Source organism: Aotus nancymaae, unplaced genomic scaffold, assembly GCF_030222135.1.
Source record: "Aotus nancymaae isolate 86718 unplaced genomic scaffold, 86718_ANA_hifiasm-v0.15.2.pri h1tg000016l, whole genome shotgun sequence".
Classification (NCBI taxonomy): Eukaryota; Metazoa; Chordata; class Mammalia; order Primates; family Aotidae; genus Aotus; species Aotus nancymaae.
In genome coordinates, this window is record NW_026988428.1 from 40137468 (window position 1) to 40159065 (window position 21598).

General features: G+C 43.9%; 1 protein-coding gene across 6 annotated transcripts in view; it reads left to right on the forward strand.

The window, feature by feature from the left end:
• Positions 1-21598, forward strand: part of RBMS2 (RNA binding motif single stranded interacting protein 2) — a 106301-nt gene that overhangs the window by 20902 nt on the left and 63801 nt on the right. The window lies entirely within an intron of this gene.

The window sequence follows — 21598 nt, forward strand, 5'->3', positions numbered from 1 at the left end:
TTCGGGGCTTCAGTGAATAATGATTGTGCCACTACACTCCAGGCTGGGCAACAGAGTGCGACCCTGACTCAAAAAACCCCAAAACCCCTAATTCTATGTGATTTTTGAGCCAGTGTTTTAACCATTTTCTATTGGTTAATGGGATTTATAGTCAAGAAAAATACTTTTTTGAAAATTGACTAAACAGGCCGGGCACAGTGGCTCACACCTGTAATCCCAGCCCTTTGAGAGGCTGAAATGGGTACATCACCTGAGATCAGGAGTTCAAGACCAGCCTGACCAACATGGATAAACCCTATCTCTGTTAAAAATACAAAAATTAGCCAGGTGTGGTGGTGCATGCCTGTTGCCCAGGCTGGTGTTGAACCTTGCCTTAGCTCCGAAAGTGTTGGGATTACAGGTGTGAGCCACTGTGCTCAGCCTGAATTTTCTGAATATTTTCAATCTGTGATTGGTTTAATCCACAGATGTGGAACCCATGGATAAAGAGGGCTGACCATATTTATGTGACTGTGGATACTGTGACCCTGTGGAAATTCTTTTTTTTTTTGAAACAGAGTCTTGCTCTGTTGCCAGGCTGGAGTGCAGTGGCATGATCCTGGCTTACTGCAACCTCTGCCTCCTGGGTTCAAGCGATTCTCCTGCCCCAGCTTCCCGAGTAGCTGGGACTACAGGCACACGCCACCATGCCGAGCTAATTTTTTTATTTTTTAGTAGAGACAGGTTTTCACCATGTTTGCCAGGATGGTCTTGATCTCTTGACCTTGTGATCTGCCTGCCCTGACCTCCCAAAGTGCTGAGATTACAGGCGTGAGCCACCATGCCCAGCCCCACTGTGGAAATTCTTAATCTTCATCTTCCATATCACTCACTCTCCAGGAACTGGATAGAACTTTCTCCTTTTTTGAAGACGTTATTCCTTTGCTTATGTAATTGGCTTTTGGTATTCCGTTCTCATTTTGGCAACTAGTCCTCACCTCTATAACACTCCTTACCTCCAACTTCTACCTCATTCCCAAACTTAAAGATAATGAGTTTGGAGCTAAGTGTGATGGCTCACACCTATAATATCAGCACTTTGGGAAACCAAGGCAGGAGGAGCTTGAGACCAGGAGTTTGAGACTAGCCTGGACAACATTGCAAGACTGTCCCAACAAAAAATAAAAACATTATCCGGGTGTGGTGGCTTGCCTGTAGTCTCAGCTACTTGGGAGGGAAGCTAAGGCAGGAAGATCACCTGAGCCCAGGAGGTTGAGATTGCTGTGAGCCATGATCATACCACTGCACTCCAGCCTAGGTGACAGAGGGAGACCCTACCTCTTTAAAAAAAAAAAAAAAAAGAAAAAGATAATGAGTTTGATAAGTTTGGTTAACACTCTCCCAAGGACTGATTTTGTTCAGATTGCTGTCTTTTTGTGATTCCAGGTATGTTAGGAATTAGAAGCACATGGGTCTGGGAGTTAGCGAGGCTGTGCAGACTCAAGTGTTTTTTGTTTTGTTTTGTTTTGAGACGAAGTCTCGCTCTGTCACCCAGACTGGAGTGCAATCACGTGATCTTGGCTTCAGGTGACTACAACCTCCGCCTCCCGGGTTCAAGCAATTCTACTGCCTTAGACTCCTGAGTAGCTGGGATTACACGCACCCACCACCATGCCCGGCTAATGTTTTGTTTTTGTTTTTTGGGTTTGGTTTTTTTTTTGAGACAGAGGCTCATTCTGTTCACCCAGGCTGGAGTGCAGTGGTGCCATCTCAGCTCACTGCAACCTCTGTCTTCTGAGTTCAAGCAATTCTATGTCAGCCTCCCAAGTAGCTGGGATTACAGGCACCCACCACCATGTTCAGCTAATTTTTGCATTTTTGGTAGAGATGGGGTTTCACCACGTTGACCAGGCTGGTCTTGAACTCCCGACCTCAGGTGATCCACCTGCCTCAGCCTCCCAAAGTGCTGGGATTACAGGCATGAGCCACCATGTCTGGCCTCAAGTGTTTTAATATTCTATCCTAGTTTTAAAAAATAGTTATCAAGCCTGGCAGGGTGGCTCATGCCTGTAATCTTGGCACTTTGGGAGGCCAAGGCAGGTTGATTACCTGAGGTCAGGAGTTCAAGACCAGCCTGACCAATATGGTGAAACCCTGTCTCTACTAAAAATACAAAAATTAACTGAGCGTGGTAGTGTCACCTGTAGGCCCAGCTACTCAGAGGGCTGAGACAGGAGAATTGCTTGGGAGGCAGAGGTTGTGGTGAGCCAAGATCATTCCATGGTACTTGAGCCTGGATGACAGAGCAAGACTCTATCGCAAAAATAAAAAAAAGATAATTATAACATTTTTTTTTTTTTACCCAAAACTCCTGAGAATATACCAGATAAAGACTTTTTTTTTTTTTGAGACAGAATCTCATTCTGTCACCCAGGCTGGAGTCCAGTGGTGTGATCTTGGCTCACAGCAACCTCCGCCTCCCAGGTTCAAGTGATTCTCCTGCCTCAGCCTCCTGAGTAGCTGAGATTACAGGCATGTGCCACCACGCCCAGCTAATTTTTTGTATTTTTAGTAGAGACAGGGTTTCATCATGTTGACCAGGATGGTCTCGATCTCTTGACCTCGTGTTCCACCCGCCTTGGCCTCCCAAAGTGCTGGGATTACAGGCGTGAGCCACCGCGCCCGGTCGTTAATAAACTTTTTGATCAATAAATATGTTTCATGAGCACATGAGTTATTGCCACCCGGACATGTTACCACATACTGGTGTCATCGTTAATCGTTCCATGGGCTTAGTTGCAGGCATGTGCTTGTGCTGCCTAAAAACACTATGCCTAAAAGGGCTATGCCCACCATACTATTGCCAAGTCCTTCAATTGAGGGTTCTTGTGCTAGTTCATCTGTATAAGTAAGCATCAGTCTTTTTTTATATATATATGAGGTCTTGCTCTATCATCCAGGCTGGAGTGCAGTGGTGAAATCACGGCCCACTGTAGCCTCTTACTCCTGGGTTCAAGCAGTCCTCCTGCCTCAGTCTCCTGAGTAGGCCATGGGCATATACCACCATGCCTGGCTAATTTTTTAAATTTTTTTGTAGAAAGAGATAGATAGGGCCTCAATATGTTGCCCAGGCTGGTCTTGAACTCCTGACCTCAAGTGATCTGCCCACCTCCAGCCTCCCAAAGTGCTGGGATTATAGGCGTGAGCCACTGTGTCTGGCCCAGCATCAGTTTTATGTAACAGATTTTCCTTTAAATTCTCATTTGTAGTTCAGAGAAATTCTCATTTGATTTATAGTTCAGATTTATAGTTCAGATAAATCAAATGAGAATTTCCCATTAGTTCAAGACCAGCCTGACTGATATGAATATTTAGAACTAAAAAGAATATTTAGAACAAAGATGTCTTTGTTCTAAATATGCCTTATTATTTTTTTTTTTTCTGAGACAGAGTCTCAACCCGTCACCCAGGCTGGAGTGCAATGTTGCAATCTGGGCTCACTGCAACCTCTGCCTCCCGGGTTAAAGCAATTCTCCTGCCTCAACCTGCCGAGTAGCTGGGATTACAGGCACATGCCACCACACCTGTCTAATTTTTTGTATCTTTAGTAGAGACAGGGTTTCACCATGCTGGCCAGCCTGGTCTCGAACTTCTGACCTCGTGATCAGCCCACCTCGGCCACCCACAGTGCTAGGATTACTGGCATGAGCCACCTCGCCCGGCTGTTATAAATATTCTACCCTAAGTAGATATTATCTTTTTCTAGAGAACTTAGCACTATTCTTTTTCCAGCTGGGTGTGGTGGCACGTGCCTGTGGTCTCAGCATCTTGGAAGGATGAGGCAGGAGAATCATTCAAGACCTCAGTTCAAGGCTAATAGTGCTGTGATTGTCCCTGTGAATAGCCATTGCACTCCAGCCTGGGCAGCATAGTGAGACCCCGTCTCTAAAAACAAAGCAAAACAAATAAGAACTGTTCTTTTTCCAGAAGGGAAAGAAGCAAAGGATGTAAGGTCATATAAAGGGCTGCTTTATGTGTTTACTTAGCTGTTTGTCCTGGTTTGGGGACTGGGAATATTTGTCAGGGTTTCTGTCCTTAATATAGAGCAATAATAAGTAGAAGCAGAGTGATATAACAGAGGAAATGTTTTTTTTTTTGTTGTTGTTGTTGTTGTTGTTTTTAATTTTTTTTAACTTTTTTTTTTTTTTTAAGATGGGGTTTCACCATGATGGCCAGGCTGGTCTTGAACTCCTGACCTCAGGTGATCCACCCACCTTGGCCTCCCAAAGTGCTAGGATTACAGGCATGAGCCACCGCGCCCGGCCAGAGGGAATGTTGATGTAAGTCTGACCCTCAGTTTCCAAGTCTTAAAGGGGATGGGTGTAGAGCAGAATTCATTAAGTTGTGCCTTGAGGATTTTTGCACAGTGAAGACGTTCTTTATTATATCTTGAAGAAAGCAGGATTTCATCAAGAGCTTCTGACACAAATCCTCTTCCACCTGAGTCAGTAGGGTAGAGTGGTTGGTTCATTACTCAGGATCCCAAAGGAAACAGATGGAATACCCAAACTGAGTAATTTGAGAAAGGTTTGATAAAGGGACTATTTACAAAGGGATTTTAGGGAAGCCAGTGTGAGAGAGCAGAGTACTGTAAGGTCAGTAACTACAAAGCCTACATTACCTCTAAATCTGAAGGTGCAGGAGTTGGAAAGAGTACCGGAATCTGAGAGGAGCTATAGGGAGAGAGCTATGGGTTTCAGTAGAAGCATTCAACCAAATCATGGTGTTCTGGCAGGGGAAGTAACTGGTGAAATAAATACTCTAATCTCATTTTGCTCCTGCCCTTCAGACTCCTTCTGGTATACATCTGGTTGGCCAAACCCAACTGGAAACCACAGGGAAGGGAGTCTGTTGATGCACTCCATGTGGTTGCCTTCCTGGAGCATACAGCAAGGTGGACAAGAATGGCAAGTGGATCTGGAAGGGCAAGTAGATTCCTGGGTGACGTGGCTGTATGCTTAACTGAGGAGTCCACAGTTATTTTTGCTCAGGGTTTTAAAATGTCAGTTTTATACTTGAGACCCACTTTGAGTACTACCTGGTATGACTATAAGTAACTCCCTGGATGCCACGTGGCTGCTGCACCTTACAGTTACCACCTTAGTATTCAAGGGATGAGGGAAACATAACATACTGGTAAGAGCCACAAAAGAGGGCCGGGCATGGTGGCTCACACCTGTAATCCAGGAGGCCAAAGCGGGCAAATTACAAGGTCAGGAGTTTGAGACTAGCCTGACCAACATGGTGAAACCCCATCTGTACTAAAAATACAAAAATTAGCCAGGCGTGATGGTGACCACCTGTAATCCCAGCTACTCAGGAGGCTGAGGCTGGAGAATTGCTAGAACCCAGGAGGCGCAGGTTGCACTGAGCCAAGATCACGCCACTGCACTACAGCCTGGGCAACAGAGTGAGACTCCATCTCAAAAAAAAAAAAAAAGAGCCACAGAAGAGAGGTGAGGAGTTGATAGGGAGCTGGAGATGTTGTTTATTTAATCTAAAAGTAAATAGTAGAAAGTACTGAGAGTCACCATTTTTTTGAGACAGAGTCTTGCTCTGTGGCCCAGGCTAGAATACAGACTGCTCTCAAACTGCTGACCTCAAAGATCCACATGCCTTGGCCTCCCAAAGTGTTGGGATTACAGGCGTGAGCCACCACACTGGGCCTAGAGTCACCTCTTTTTTTTTTTTTTTTGAGATGGAGTCTTGCTCCGTCCCCCAGGCTGGAGTGCAGTGGTGCGATCTTGATCTCAGTTCACGGCAACCTCTGCCTCCTGGGTTCAAGTGATTCTCCTGATTTGGCCTCCCAAATAGCTGGGATTACAGGTGCGCACCACCATGCCCAGCTAATTTTTGTATTTTTAGTAGACACAGGGTTTTACCATGTTGGCCAGGCTGGTCTTGAACTCCTGACCTCAGATGAGCCACCCACTTCAGCCTCCCAAAGTGCTGGGATTACAGGTGTGAGCCACCACATCTAGCCATAGGGTCACCTTTTTTTTTTTTTTTTTTTTTTTTGAGACGGGGTTTTGCTCTTGTTACCCAGGCTGGAGTGCAGTGGTGCCATCTCGGCTCACTGCAACCTCCGCCTCCTGAGTTCAAGCAATTTTCCTGCCTCAGCCTCCAGAGTAGCTGAGAATATAGGCGCGCCACCATGCCCAGCTAATTCTTGTGTTTTTAGTAGAGACGGGGTTTCACCATGTTGACAGGATGGTCTCTATCTCTTGACCTTGTGATCCACCCGCCTCGGCCTCCCAAAGTGCTGGGATTATAGGCGTGAGCCACCGCGCCCGGCCAAGGGTCACCTTTTAAAACCAGCTATGCTGAGCCAGATATGGTGTCTCATGCCTGTAATCCCAGCACTTTGGGAGGCTGAGGCGGGTGGATCACCTGAGGTCAGGAGTTTGAGACCAGCCTGGCCAATATAGTGAAACCCCATCTCTACTAAAAATACAAAAAATTAGCTGGGCGTGGTAGTGGGTGCCTATAATCCCAGCTACTAGGGAGGCTGAGGCAGGAGAATCGCTTGAACCCAGGAGATAGAGGTTACAGTGAACCAAGATCACATCATTGCACTCCAGCCTAGGTAACAAGAGCAAAACTCCATCTCCAAAAAAATAAAAAATAAAAACCAGTATGCTGGGCAGTTATGTGGTATGTATCCTCTGCCTCAGGCTCTATGTATTTAAAGATGCCTTTCTTGTTTTACTGTGTTGTGTTTAGGTAGAGGAATTGCAGGAAATATTTGTTTCTTTCTCTTATATGATTTGAGCTTCAATAAAATGTATTTATCTTGTGACTGACTTTTCTACCTGGAAATGAAGTAGAGTGATGCCACCTAGGCTGAATTCTGTGCTAGTTCATGGTAACCTGTGGTAACCTAACGTCTCAAGATAGTTTCAGTGGTTGGAATGTCTTCTTCTGTCTATCCATCCTCATTACCTTTTTGTTGTTGTTGTTGAGACGAGGTCTTGCTCTGTTGCCCAGGCTAGGAACCACGGCTCACTGCAGCCTCAACTTCCCAGGGTCAATGATCTTCCCACCTGAGCCTCCTGAGTAGCTGGGACTACTGGCACTTACCACCATGCTAAGCTAATTTTTAAATGTTTTTGGTAGAGATAGGGTTTTGCCATGTTGCCTAAGATGGTCTTGAACTCCTGGGCTCAAGCAATCCACCTGCCTCAGACTACCAAAGTGTTGGGATTATAGGGTGAGGCCCTCATCACTTCTTTTTTTTTTTTTTTTTTGAGATGGAGTCTTGCTCTGTCACCCAGGCTGGAGTGCAGTGGCATGATCTTGGCTCATTGGAATCTCCATCTCCCGGGTTCAAGCGATTTTTCTGCCTCAGCCTCCTGAGTAGCTCGGATTACAGGCGCCTACCACCATGCCTGGCTAATTTTTGTATTTTTTGATAGAGACAGGGTTTCACCATCTTGGCCAGGCTGGTCTCGTGATCCACCCATGTCGGCCTCCTAACCTCATCACATTTTTTAAAACCATATATTAATTTCAATAGTTTTTAGAGTACAAGTGGTTTTTGGTTACCTGGATAAGTTCTTTAGTGATGATCTCTGAGATTTTAGTGCACCTGTCACCTCAGCAGTTTACACTATACCCAATATATAGTCTTTTATCCCTCACACCTTTCCAGCCTTTCCCTGCAGTCCCCAAAGTCCATTATATCACTCTTGTGCCTTTGCATCCTCATAACTTAGCTCTCATTTATAGGTAAGAACATATAATATGTGGTTTTCCATTCCTGAGTTACTTCATTTAGCATAATGGCCTGCAGCTCCATTCAAGTTGCTGCAAAAGACATTATTTTGTTCCTTTTTATGGCTGAGTAGTATTCCATGGTGTATATATGCCATATTTTCTTTTTTTTTTTTTTGAACGGGGGTATTGCTTTATTGCCCAGGCTAGAATGCAGTCTAGAAATGGGTATTGAAAACCTCTTTTATGCTTAACAATGGAGACAGGAAGGAATAAGGGAAGAAAATAACAAACAAGCAGTCAGCCAATATTTCATTTAAACCTATGAAATGCTATGCAATTACTGAGGAGTGATTTACTTCCAATTATGTAGTCACTTTTAGAATAGGTGTGATATGGTACTGATAAGAATGTATGTTTTGTGTATTTGAAGTGGAGAGTTCTATAAATGTTTATTAAATTTACTTGTTCTGGGTCTGAGTTCAAGTCCTGGATATCCTTGTTAATTTTCTGTCTCGTTGATCAGTCTAATATTGACAATGTGATGTTACAGTCTCCCACTATTATTGTGTGGGAGTCTAAGTCTCTTTATAAGTAACTTGTCTTACGTATCTGGGTGCTCCTGTATTGGGTGTGTGTATATTTAGGATCGTTAGCTCTTCTTGTTGCATTGATCCTTTTACCATTATGTAATGTCCTTCTTTGCCTCTTTTGATCTTTGTTGCTTTACAGTCTATTTTATCAGAGGTGAGAATTGCAACTCCTGCTTTTTATTTATTTATTTATTTTTGCTCTCTGTTTGGTTGGTAAATCTTCCTCCATCCCTTTGTTTACCATATTTTCTTTATCCACTTGTTGGTCAATGGGCACTTAGGTTGGTTCCATATCCTTGCAATTGCAAATTGTGCTGCTATAAACATGCACCACATCACATTTTTATAACAGCTCTATTGAGATATAATTCACATATCATACAATTTAAAGTTCGCACATGATACACTTAAAATATACAATTCATTGGCTGTTAGTATATGCAGTTTTGCATCCACTACCATAATCAATTTTAGAACATTTCATTATCCCCAAAAGGAAATCCTGCCTACTTACCTATCACCACTTAATCCTCCCATTACTCCTTTCCCACTGCCCTAGGTAGTCAGTAACTTACTTTCTGTCTCTATAGATTGGCCTATTCTGGACATTTTATATAGATGGAATCATTCAACATGTGGTCCTTTGTTATTGGCTTCTGTCTCTTTGCATAATGTTTCAGACTTAATTCATATTCAGTATTTCCTTCCCTTTTATGGCTGATAAATATTCCATCGTATGAATATGTCACATTTTATTTATCTGGCTAACAGTTGATAAACATTTGTCTTGTTTCCACTTTGGGCTATTATGAATAGTGCTGCTGTGAAATTTGTGTACAGGTTTTGTGTAAGCATATGCTTTTCTTTTCTTCTCTCCTTTTTTTTGAGACAAGGTCTTACTCTGTTGCCCTCTCGGCTCACTGTAATCTCCGCCTCCTGGGTTGAGGCGATTCTTGTACCTCAACCTCCTGAATAGCTGGGATTACAGGTGCTGGAAATAGATGTTTGGTGCTACAAAGAAAATTAGCACTGAGACAAAGGATCTTTCAGCAATGCAATCTGTACTTCACGGACTGCAGGAAGGGTACCCTTGCTAGCCATTGTGCCATGAGAATACAATGAACAAAGGAAAACAGACAAATTTATTCCTTATGCATTTGGGGTCATCCTTCCTTCTGTGTCTGATCTCTGTTGGTTGGAGCCAGACCTCACATCTAAGCTAAAACCCAACTGGCTAAGAACTTAAAACTTTTCTAAACAGGTAAAAGCAATGGAGAGCTGGGACATGCCTGTGAGCACATCCAGCACAGATATTTTGGTTAAAGTACAAGGACATAGAATGTACTACGTGCCTGTAAGCACAGCATGTCCAACAGCTACATAGGATAGGGCTTAACAAAGTTATTAGCATACTTAGTCTTTAACAGGAAAGGAAACTTTAAAAAGGAACTTTTCTACTTCCCACACAGGCATGCACCACAGCACCTGGCTAATTTTTGTATTTTTAGTAGAGACAGAATTTTACCATGTTGGCCAGGCTGGTCTTAAACTCCTGGCCTCAAATGATCCGACTGCTTCAGCCTCCCGAAGTGCTGGGATTACAGGCGTGAGCCACCGCACCTGGCCCTGTGTGGGCATGTTTTCAATTCTCTAGCATTGGAGTTGCTAGGTCATATGGTAACTCTATGCTCTAACCGTTTGAGGAACTGCCCAACTGTCCTCCAAAGCAGCTGCATCGTTTTGCAATGCCATAAGTGGTATATGAGGGTTCCAGTGTCTTCACACCCTTACCAGAACTGGTTATCTTTTTTATTATAGCCATCCTAGTAAGTATAAAGTGATAGCTTGTTGTGATTTTGATTTGCATTTCCCTGATGGCTTTACATTAAAAGTTGATTGTTCTGGGCCAGGTGAGGTGGCTCACGCCTGTAATCCCAGCACTTTGGGAGGCCGAGATGGGCAGATCACTTGAGGGCAAGAGTTCGAAACCAGCCTGGCCAACATGGTGAAACCCTGTCTCTACTAAAAATATTGTAAAAATTAGCTGGGCATGGTAGTGTGCGCCTGTAATCCCAGCTACTCAGGAGGCTGAGGCAGGAGAATCGCTTGAACCCAGGAGGTGGAGGTTGCAGTGAACTGAGATTGTGACACTGTACTAAAGCCTGAGCAACGAGAGCGAAACTCCATCTAAAAGAAAAAGGTTATTATTCATGCCTGTAATCCCAGCACTTTTGGAGGCCAAAGTAGGAGGATTGCTTGAGTCCAGGAGTTTGAGACCAGACTGGGCAACATAAGGAGTCCCTGTCCCTATTTAAAAAAAAAAAAAAATTAATTATTGTTCTGCTTATCCTTTCAAGGCCCAAGTGTCTTTTTTAAGAGCCTCACCCTCAGGAATTAACTGTCTTCGTTCATATTCTTAGACCATTAGTGCAAATCTTGTTTTGTTTTGTTTTGAGACAGACTTTCGCTCTCGTCGCCCAGGCTGGAGTGCAATGGCACAACCTTGGCTCACTGCAACCTCTGCCTCCCAGGTTCAAGCAATTCTCCTGCCTCAGCCTCCCTAATAGCTGGGATTACAGGTGCCCACCACCACATCCAGCTAATTTTTTTGTATTTTTAGTAGAGACGGGGTTTCACCATATTGGCCAGGCTGGTCTTGAACTCCTGACCTCAGGCGATCCACCCACCTTAGCCTCCCAAAGTGCTGGGATTACAGGCATGAGCCAGAGCCAAGCACATTCTGCTACTTTTCTAGATTATAAGCTCTAGTTTGTGAATTGTTAGTGACTCCTTGTGGGTGTGCATTTAAATTTATTATGTACTTCCCTGTGGAGCATGTTAATACATAAATATATTATTAAATATTTCACTCATACACCACTCATCTATGAGTCCCCACAGCATCAAGCAGTGTTTGTACATAGCTGGTATTCAAATATTTGCTTGGCTGGACATGGTGGCTCACCCCTGTAATCCCAGAACTTTGGGAGGTTGCCAAGGTGGGCAGATCACATGAGGTCAATAGTTCGAGACCAGCCTGGCCAACGTGGTGAAACCCCATCTCTACTAAAAATACAAAAATTAACCAGGCACAGTGACACATGCCTGTAATCCCAGGTACTTGGGAGGCTAAGGCAGGAGAATCGCTTTAACCTGGGAGATAGAAGTTGCAGTGAGCTGAGATTGTGCCACTGCACTCTAGCCTGGGCAATAGAGCGAAACTCTGTTTCAAAAAACAAACAAATATTTGCTGAATGACTGAAATAGCGCAAAGGATCTCATGGCTAATTATTACAGGGTCTGTTACTTCTCAGAGAAAGTGGATTTCTCTTACTAGGTGACACAACAATGACTTGGAACCCAGTAAATAGTGTATTTTAGGCAAAATGTTCAGATATGTTATATGTCCTAGAGACCACTGGCTCCAGGAACATGTTTTGTGGATCATCCGCATTCTGGTTGCATTAGGAATTTTGATGTTAGGCCACTGGATTGTGTATCTGTGAGACTTTTTAGGGATGTATTAACATGATACACAATTAACAAACCCTGTGTTTATTTCACTCCTTTTAACAAATATCCATGCCTATTATGTTCCAGGAACTTAGTCAGATTATCAGACGTGGGATCGGATTTTCTTCTGCTCTAGGCATTCATAGTTAGGGGCCCAGGGTGAGGATCACTTTAATGGCAAATTAATAGATACAGGATTCATGAATTTTATTAAACTAGGCTAAATGAACACTTGATTGGAGAGCTTAATTTTGAGAAATACAGCTTTTTTATTTGTTTTGTTTTCTGAGACAAAGTCTCACTCTGTCGCCCAGGCTGGAATGCAGAGGTATGATCTTGGCTCATCGCACCCTCCACCTCTCAGGTTCAAGTGATTCTCCTGCCTCAGTCTCCTGAGTAGCCAGGATCACAGGTGTGTGCCACCACGTCTGGCTAATTTTTGTATTTTTAGTAGAGACAGGGTTTCACCATGTTGCTGGTCTTGAACTCCTGGTCTCAAGCGATCCACCTGCCTCTGCCTCCCAAAGTGCTCAGATTACAGGTTTGATCCACTGGGCCTGGCCAGAAATACAGCTTCCTTAAAGACAGTGTTTAAACTTATACTGGATTCTGATTACAAGTAGCTCATCTGATTGGATCATTCTCTTAAAAGATCTGATGAAAACCTAGTGATTGGGAAGTAGGCATTGTGCCACCCTATCATTATGATCTCTTGAAAGAGAGCAAATGGAAGGATACTCTTTTCTCCTAGTTTCATGTGACTCAATAAGACAAGAAACATGAAGTTTTTGCTACGGGAACAGGGGAACTCAATTTTTCTTTTTCTGGGTGAGAGATGAAGGAGTTATATATTTTTATGTCCATATCCTATCAGCCTTTTCCCCAAATTAATGAATATTCTGGGAAAGGGAAGGATAGGACTGTGTTGTCACTCCTACTAGTTTGAAATAGTTCTCAGGGGCCATCAGTCCTATGTCAGGCCCTATGCTAGAAAATGAAAAGCCAGATTTTTTCCTTAATCCTGTACTATGATGGATTTCATCAACTACAGCAGATTCTAAATCTTAAATCTCATTTACTGTTTATTGATATGTCCTAAATGTCATTTTCATGTGATAATTAGTATCGGGGTTATTAGAGGAGCTGAATTGACTGAATTGTCAGTTCTCCAAGTTTCTCTTAAGAAAAGGATAGGGCCGGGCACGGTGGCTCACGCCTGTAATCCCAGCACTTTGGGAGGCCAAGACGGGTGGATCACGAGGTCAAGAGATCGAGATCATCCTGGTCAACATGGTGAAACCCCATCTCTACTAAAAATACAAAAAATTAGCTGGGCATGGTGGCGCGTGCCTGTAATCCCAGCTACTCAGGAGGCTGAGGCAGGAGAATTGCCTGAACCCAGGAGGCGGAGGTTGCGGTGAGCCGAGATCGCGCCATTGCACTCCAGCCTGGGTAACAAGAGCGAAACTCCATCTCAAAAAAAAAAAAAGAAAGAAAAAAAGAGAAAAGGATAGACGGCCAGGTACCGTGGCTCGCACCTGTAATCTCAGCACTTTGGGAGGCCAAGGCAGGCGAATCACAACGTCAGGAGTTCGAGACCAGCCTGCCAATATAGTGAACCCCATCTCTATGAAAATAAAATACAAAAACTAGCCAGGCATCGTGGTGTACACCTGTAGTTCCAGCTACTCAGGAGGCTGAGGCAGGAGAATCGCTGGAACCCTGGCTGGTGGAGGTTGCAGTGAGCCCAGATCATGCCACTGCACTCCAGCCTGGACAACAGAGCAAGACTCCGTCTTCTCAAAAAAAAGAAAAAAAAAAGGATAGACTAGGCCAGGCACAGTGGCTCTCATGCCTTTGGGAGGCTGAGATGGGTGGATTGCTTGAGCTCAGGAGTTCGAGACCAGCCTGATCAACATGGTGAAACCCTGTCTCTACAAAAAAATAGAAAAATTAGCCAGGCATGGCTGCGTGTGCCTGTAGTCCAAGCTACTCAGGAGGCTGAGGTGGGAGGATCACTTGAGCCCAGGAGGTTGAGGCTAGAATGAGCTGTGATTGTGCCACTACATTCCAGCCTGGGTGATGGAGTGAGACCCTTTCTCAAAAAAAAAAAAAAAAGGCCAGGCATGGTGGCTTACACCTGTAATTCCAGCACTTTGGAAGGCTAAGGTGGGTAGATCACCTGATATAGGGAGTTTGAGAGCAGTCTGGCCGACATAGTGAAACCCTGTCTCTACTGAAAATACAAAAATTAGCAGGGCGTGGTGGCGGGTTCCTGTAATCCCAGCTACTCGGGAGGCTGAGGTAGGAGAATCACTTGAACTCAGGAGGCAGAGGTTGCAGTGAGCCAAAATCATGCCACTGCACTCCAGCCTGGGTGACAATGCAAGACTCTGTATTTAAAAAAAAAAAAAGGAAGGGAAAGGGTAGGCTGAGGCAGGAGGATCAGTTGAGACCAGGAATTCAAGACCAGCCTGAGCAACATAGCAAAAAATTTAGAAATTAGCCAGGTATGGTGGCATGCACCTGTAGTCCCAGCTACTTGGCGGGCTGAAGCAGGAAGATCACTTGAGCCCGGGAGTTTGAGGCTGCAGTGAGCTATGACTGTACCACTGTACTCCAGCCTGAGTGACAGAGCAAGACCCTGTCTCAAAAAAAAAGATAAAAAGATAAAGAAAGGGTTAGATTTCTGCTATAATATCCATCAATTTGCTTCACCCCTATGAATGGCATGCAGTTTTATTTGGCTTGTAGAAGAAAAGAAAGCCTTGCAGGTTTTTACTCATAACCTTGGTTTATGCTCATGAGGTGGAATGACAGAAGTCATTTTAATTAGTGGCCATTTAGAAGAGGACTCATAATTGTACTATGCCCCTCATGATTTCAAGATTTAAGCAGAGCCATCACAGTTGGCCTAAAATTTTAGATGTCTGGGATGATACTAGATTTGCTTTTAGAAGTAAGCGATGGTAGCATATCATCATGTACAAAAATTTATATCATATGTAAAGTTATCCAGTAAAAGAGTATTGTAGGTATGAGTCTTCTTACGAAGTACACTGGAAGTGAATGGGAAACATTAATGGGTTTATATAGAAAGAAATGACATGATCACATATACTTGAGAAGGCTAATGCTAGCTGCATTATTGAGGGTGGTTTGGAGTTGTAGGAGAACAGAGGCAGTCAGACGAGTTAATAGATACTAGAAATAAGGGAGTTCAGGAAAAGGTGCAGAAATTAATTTTAGACTTGCAGAATTTGAGATTATCTGCTTGATGGATATATATTGAATGCTTTCAGAATAAACATGGATTAATTCATTCACTTAGTAAACATTTGAGTACTTGAGGCCAGGCATGGTGGCTCATGCCTGTAATCCCAGCATTTTGGGAGGCTGAGGTGGGTGGATGGCCTGAGGTCAGGAGCTCAAGATCAGCCTGGCCAACATGGCAAAACTCTATCTCTACTAAAAACGCAAAAATCAGCCAGGTGTGGTGGCGTGCACCTGTAGTCCCAAGTACTTGGGAGGCTGAGGCAGGAGAACCACTTGAACCCAGGAGGCCAAGGTTGCGGTGAGCCGAGATCGGGCTACTACACTCCAGTCTGGGTAACAGAGCGAGACTCCATCTCGGGGAAAAAAAAAATTGAGTACTTAAAAAACCACACACACATACAACTAGTCAGGTATGGTGGTGGTACATGCCTATAGTCCTAGCTACGTGGGAGGATCCTCTGAGCCCAGGAGTTCAAGCCTGGGCAACATGGTAAGGCCCTGTCTCTTAAAATAAAAAAATAAAAAAAAATTTTAAGACTATGCAGGGAAAGCATGAAAAGCCTGGTAATGCGATGATGAGTCTTGAAGTTTGATTTATTAACTAAAAGCTAATATATTGCCTTAGAAATGTAGGCATATAAAGGAGATACTAATGTTTTTAGAAAGTTCTAGTATTTCACTGATTTTTGGTGTGTGTGAAATGCAGGAATTTGAGTTTTATTCCCTGGCGGTGGGAAGTAGTCTGAAGGCTGGGGCTTTTTTGACTTTGGATCTGCCGGTGAAACCTAGACAGGTACCTACTTGGATACCAAGACAGAAAAGGACTTTGATTGATCATTTAAATTCAAAGCAGGATGCTAGAGAACAGCAGATTTAAGGTTAGTTGGATGACTGGAATAGCATATAAAGATATGTGAAGACGCCCATGTAGAAAGGACATTTCTATTTCCCAGAAGCATCACTCCCTTCTCAGAGTGAGCAGCCACACGTAAAAGCAAAGGAAAGCAAAACAGGTAGGATAACTGAGATAGTAGATATAAAATAATACCTAGCACAGGCCCACAGGCCAGGTGCAGTGGCTGACATCTGTAATCCCAACACTTTGGGAGGTGGAGACAGGAGTATCCCTCTAGCCCAGGAGTTCGAGACCAGCCCTGACAACATAGCGAGACTCCGTCTCTACAAAATTAAAAAATTTAGTGGCGCCGGGTGCGGTGGCTCACACCTGTAATCCTAGCACTTTGGAGGCCAAGGTGGGCGGATCACCTGAGATCGGCAGTTCAAGACCAGCCTAACCAACATGGAGAAACCCCGTTTCTACTAAAAATAAAAAAATTAGCTGGGCTTGGTGGTACATGCCTATAATCCCAGCTACTCAGGAGACAGAGGCAGGAGAATCGCTTGAACTCAGGAGGCGGAGGTTGTGGTGAGCCAAGATCACACATTGCACTCCAGCCTGGGCAACAAGAGCAAAACTGCGTCTCAAAAAAAAAATCTAGTGGCAAGCACCTTTAGTCCCAGCTGCTTGGGAGACTGAGTGGGAGGATTGCTTGAGCATGGGAGGTCAAGGCTGCAGTGAGTCATGATCATGCCACTGTACCAACCCTAATTTTTGTATTTTTTTTTTCTTTTGAGACGAAGTTTTGCTCTTGTTGCCCAGGCTGGAGGGCAATGGTGCGATCTCGGCTCACCACAACCTCTGCCTCCTGGGATCAAGTGATTGTCCTGCCTCAGCCTCCCAAGTAGCTGGGATTACAGGCATGTGCCACCAGCCCAGCTAATTTTGCATTTTTAGTAGAGGCAGGGTTTCTCCATGTTGGTCAGGCTGGTCTCAAACTCCCGACCTCAGGTGATCTGCCTGCCTTGGCCTCCCAAAGTGCTGGGATTACAGGTATGAGCCACTGTGCCCTGCATATTTCTTTTAGTAGAGGCAGTTTCACCATGTTGCCCAGGCTGGTCTCAAACTCCTGGGCTCAAACGTTCCACCCACCTTGGCCACCCAAAGTGCTTGGATTACAAGTTTGAGCCACTGCATCTGACCAAGAGTCTTTTTAAAAATTGAGTCTTTTTTTCATAAAATAATTTTTTTTTTTTTTTTTTTTGAGACGGAGTTTCACTCTTGTTACTCAGGCTGGAGTGCAATGGCGCCATCTCGGCTCACCGCAACCTCCGCCTCCTGGGTTCAGGCAATTCTCCTGCCTCAGCCTCCTGAGTAGCTGGGATTACAGGCACGCGCCACCGTGCCCAGCTAATTTTCCGTATCTTTAGTAGAGATGGGGTTTCACCATGCTGACCAGGATGGTCTCGATCTCTTGACCTCGTGATCCACCCGCCTCGGCCTCCCAAAGTGCTGGGATTACAGGCGTGAGCCACAGCGCCCGGCCATAAAATAATTTTTAATTTAATTTATTTTTTGAGACAGAGTCTTGCTCTGTTATCCAGGCTAGAGTCCAGTGACACAATCTCAGCTCACTGCAACCTCCACCTCCTAAGTTGAAATGATTCTCCTGTCCCAGCCTCCCAAGTAGCTGGGACTGTAGTTGCATGCCACCACGCCCAGCTAATTTTTGTATTTTTAGTTAGAGACACTGTTTCACCATGTTGGCCAGGCTGGTCTCGAACTCCTGACCTCAAGTGATCCGCCCGCCTCAACCTTCCAAAATGCTGGGATTACAGGCGTAAGGCACCACACCCAGCTGAATTCTTTTAAAATTAGAATGAAGGGCAAAATTCTTCTTCCTTTGCAGATATAGATAATTCACCCATATTGAGCTGTCATCTGTCTGCAGAGGCTTGATGTTTCCCCTCTCAGCTGTCAAGGATTGAGGAGAACTTGAGATGCCTTTGTGGAAAGCAGATTTAAAGATTTAGAGCTTTCTCTTTTCATGAGATCAACCAAATGCCCATCAGTGATAGACTGGATAAAGAAAATCTGGTACATATATACCATGGAATATTATGTGGCCATAAAAGGGAACCAGATTATGTCCTTTGCAGGAGCATGGATGGAGCTGGAAGCCATTATCATCAGCTGACTAACACAGGAACAGAAAACCAAATATCGCACGTTCTTGCTTACAAATGGGAGCGCAACAATAAGAACACATGGACGTTGGGAGAGGAACAACACACATTAGGGCCTGTTGTGGGGCCAGGTGGGGGAGAGCATCAAGATAATAGCTAATGCCTGTGGGGCTTAATACCTAGGTTATGGGTTAATAGGTGCAGCAAACCATCGTGGCACCTGTTTTTCTATATAACAAACCACATGTATCCCGGAACTTAAAATGTTTTAAATAAATTAAATGATAATATTAACATTGGTAATAATGGTACTAAACAGCTTAGTTTTTTCATTTAATGGTATTTTTTAGTATCCTTCCAGGAAAAGATATATAGATGTGCCATATTATTATTATTATTATTATTTTGAGACAATGTTTCACTCTTCTTGTCCAGGCTGGAGTGCAATGGCGCGATCTTGGCTCACTGCAACCTCCACCTCCTGGGCTCAAGTGATTCTCCTGCCTCAGCCTCCCCAGTAGCTGGGACTACAGGCATGTGCCACCATGTTTGGCTAATTTTGTATTTTTAGTAGAGACAGGGTTTTTCCATGTTGGTCAGGCTGGTCTTGAACTCCCGACTTCAGGTGACCCGCCCACCTCGGCCTCCCAAAGTTCTGGGGTTACAGGTATGAGCCATAGCACCTGGCCAGATGTGCCATATTATTTTTAATGGCTTACATGGTACTCCTTTTATGTATGCACTATAATTTATGTAACTAGTTTTCTCACTGATGAGCATATGCCTTTTCAGTCTTTTATAAATGAATGATGCAACGAATATCCTTGTACATATATATTTGTGCACATATGTAAGCATCCCTACAAGTGGAATTTCTGAGTAAAAGAATATAAACACTTAAAGATTTAGGGATTTCAGGCAGGCAGCCAAGTACATGGATACCTACTCAGTGAGCTGGCCCTGAACATGTTGAGGACTACCTCTCTCTGACTCACTCAGAAAGTTACTTCTGTCAAGATTATATAGCAAATCCTTCTGTTTTGTTCTTCTTTAATCGTCTAGGACTGAGACTGAGATCTTCAAGATATAATGTTAAGAAGACCTTGGCCAGGTATGGTGGCTCACACCTGTAATCCAAGCACTTTGGGAGGCTGAAGTGGGAGGATTATTTGAGGCCAGAAGTTTGAGATCAGCCTGGGCAACATAGCAAGACTCCACCTCTACAAATTTTGGGGGTTTTTTTTGAGACCAGATCTTACTTTGTCACCCAAGCTGGAATGCAGTGACACCATCTCAGCTCACTGCAACCTCCACCTCCTGGGCTCCAGTGATCCTCCCACCTCAGTCTCCAGAGTAGTTGGGACTACAGGTATGTGCCACCATGCCCAGTTAATTTTTGTGTTTTTTGTAGAGAGAGCATTTTGCCGTGTTACCCAGGCTGGTCTCAAACTCTAGCCTCAAATAGTCCTCTTACTCAGCCTCCCAAAATGCTGGATTACAGGCATGAGCCACCACACCCAGCCAAAAAAAAAATTTTTTTTTTGAGATGGAGTCTTACTGTGTCGCCAGGCTGGAGCACAGTGGTGCGATCTCGGCTCACTACAACCTCCACCTCCCAGGTTCAAGTGATTCTCCTGTCTCAGCCTCCTGAGTAGCTGGGATTACAGGCATGCGCCACCACACCCAACTAATTTTTGTATTTTTAGTAGAGACGGGGTGTCACCATACTGGCCAGGATGGTCTCAATCTCTTTAACCTCATGATCCACCCACCTTGATCTCCCAAAGTGCTGGGATTACAGGCATGAGCCACCGTGCCCAGCCAAAATATTTTTTAAAATTAGCCATGTGTGGTGGTGTGTGCCTGTAGTCCTAGCTACTTGCTGACACAGGAGGATTACTTGAGCCCAGGAGTCTGAGGTTACAGTGAGCATAATCATGCCACACCACTCCAGCCTGGAAGACAGAGCTAGAGTCTGTGTCTTAAAAAAAAAAAAGGAAGAAAGGGAGGATGTGAGAAAGACCTCAATTCCCTATAAATTGGTGGTATGCTATTTAAAAAATAGACAGGATGGTCACAGTGGCTCACTCAGGCCTGTAATCCCAGCATTTTGGGAGGCCAAGGCTGGAGGATTGCTTGAGCCCAGGAGTTCAAGACCATCCTGAGCAACATAGCGAGACCCTGTCTCTGAAAAATAGTAATAATAATAAATAAAGGATAGAGAATTATGCTATAAAATACCCTATAAAAATCTCTGGGGATCATAGGATCTAAAGTGCTTAATGCAAAAGTACGTCACTGTAATGATTACAATACTAAACATTACTTTGCTTTTTTTTGTTGTTTTGAGATGGAGTCTCACTATGTCACCCAGGCTAGAGTGTAGTGATATGATCTCAGCTCACTGCAACCTCTACCTCCTGAGTTCAACTGATTCTCCTGCCTTAGCCTCCCTAGTAGCTGGGATTACAAGCATGCACCACCACACCCAACTAATTTTTGCATTTTTAGTAAGATGGGGTTTCACAATGTTGGTTAGGCTGGTCTTGAACTCCTGACCTCAGGTGATCCACCCGCCTCAGCCTCCCAAAGTGCTGGGATTACAGGTGTGAGCCACCGTGCCTGGCCTGTCTTTTAGCTTTTAAGCAGCTGCTGAAAACTAATACCAACCACATTCTGAACTATATTTGAGGCCAAAATAACATGAAAGAAGTATAGAGATAAAACTGCTCCCCTGTTAATTCACTTTATCAGTGATTGAACAGAGCTGAGAATTCAGCTCATTCATGATGATATTAGCTGATAATATTAACTGATGATATTATTTATTCATCAATAAATATTTAATGTCTACCACGTGCTAGTCACTATAGATTCAAAGATGGGCAACTCAGACAATTTTCTGCCCTTATGGAGCTTACAGTCAGCAAAAACACGTGGGACTTGTTCCTTCTGATCAAGAGGTAAATTCTTTAGGCTTTTTGCTCTATAGTAAGCCATTGCCTATCCTAGCCTTCATCTCTCCATCAATTTGGATATAAATGAATTTATGAGGCTCTCTTGTTAAGGAATTAGAAATTCCTCAGCTGAGAATCATAAAGAGAGAATCTATTGTAGGGCACTGGAGAAACCGTAGCTTCTTTTTATTCTTCCTTTCTCCAGTAAGTGTATGTCAATTCCCTGAGCGCTCATATGTATTACCCCTTTCTCTCTTACATATTATAGGTACACATATGATTAGTTTACAGGGTCTTTGCAAATTGTTTTAGGAAGTCAGATAAGCTTTACTTAGGGTCTTTCTTAACCTTCCTCCCAACCCAGATTCTCTTACCCTTAAAGTGAATATTTTTCTACCATTTTTCCTTTGGTGTCAAACCTATGCACAATTTCAGAAGGTGCATGAGAATAGCAAGAGATAAAAGTTGTTCTCCAGATAGATA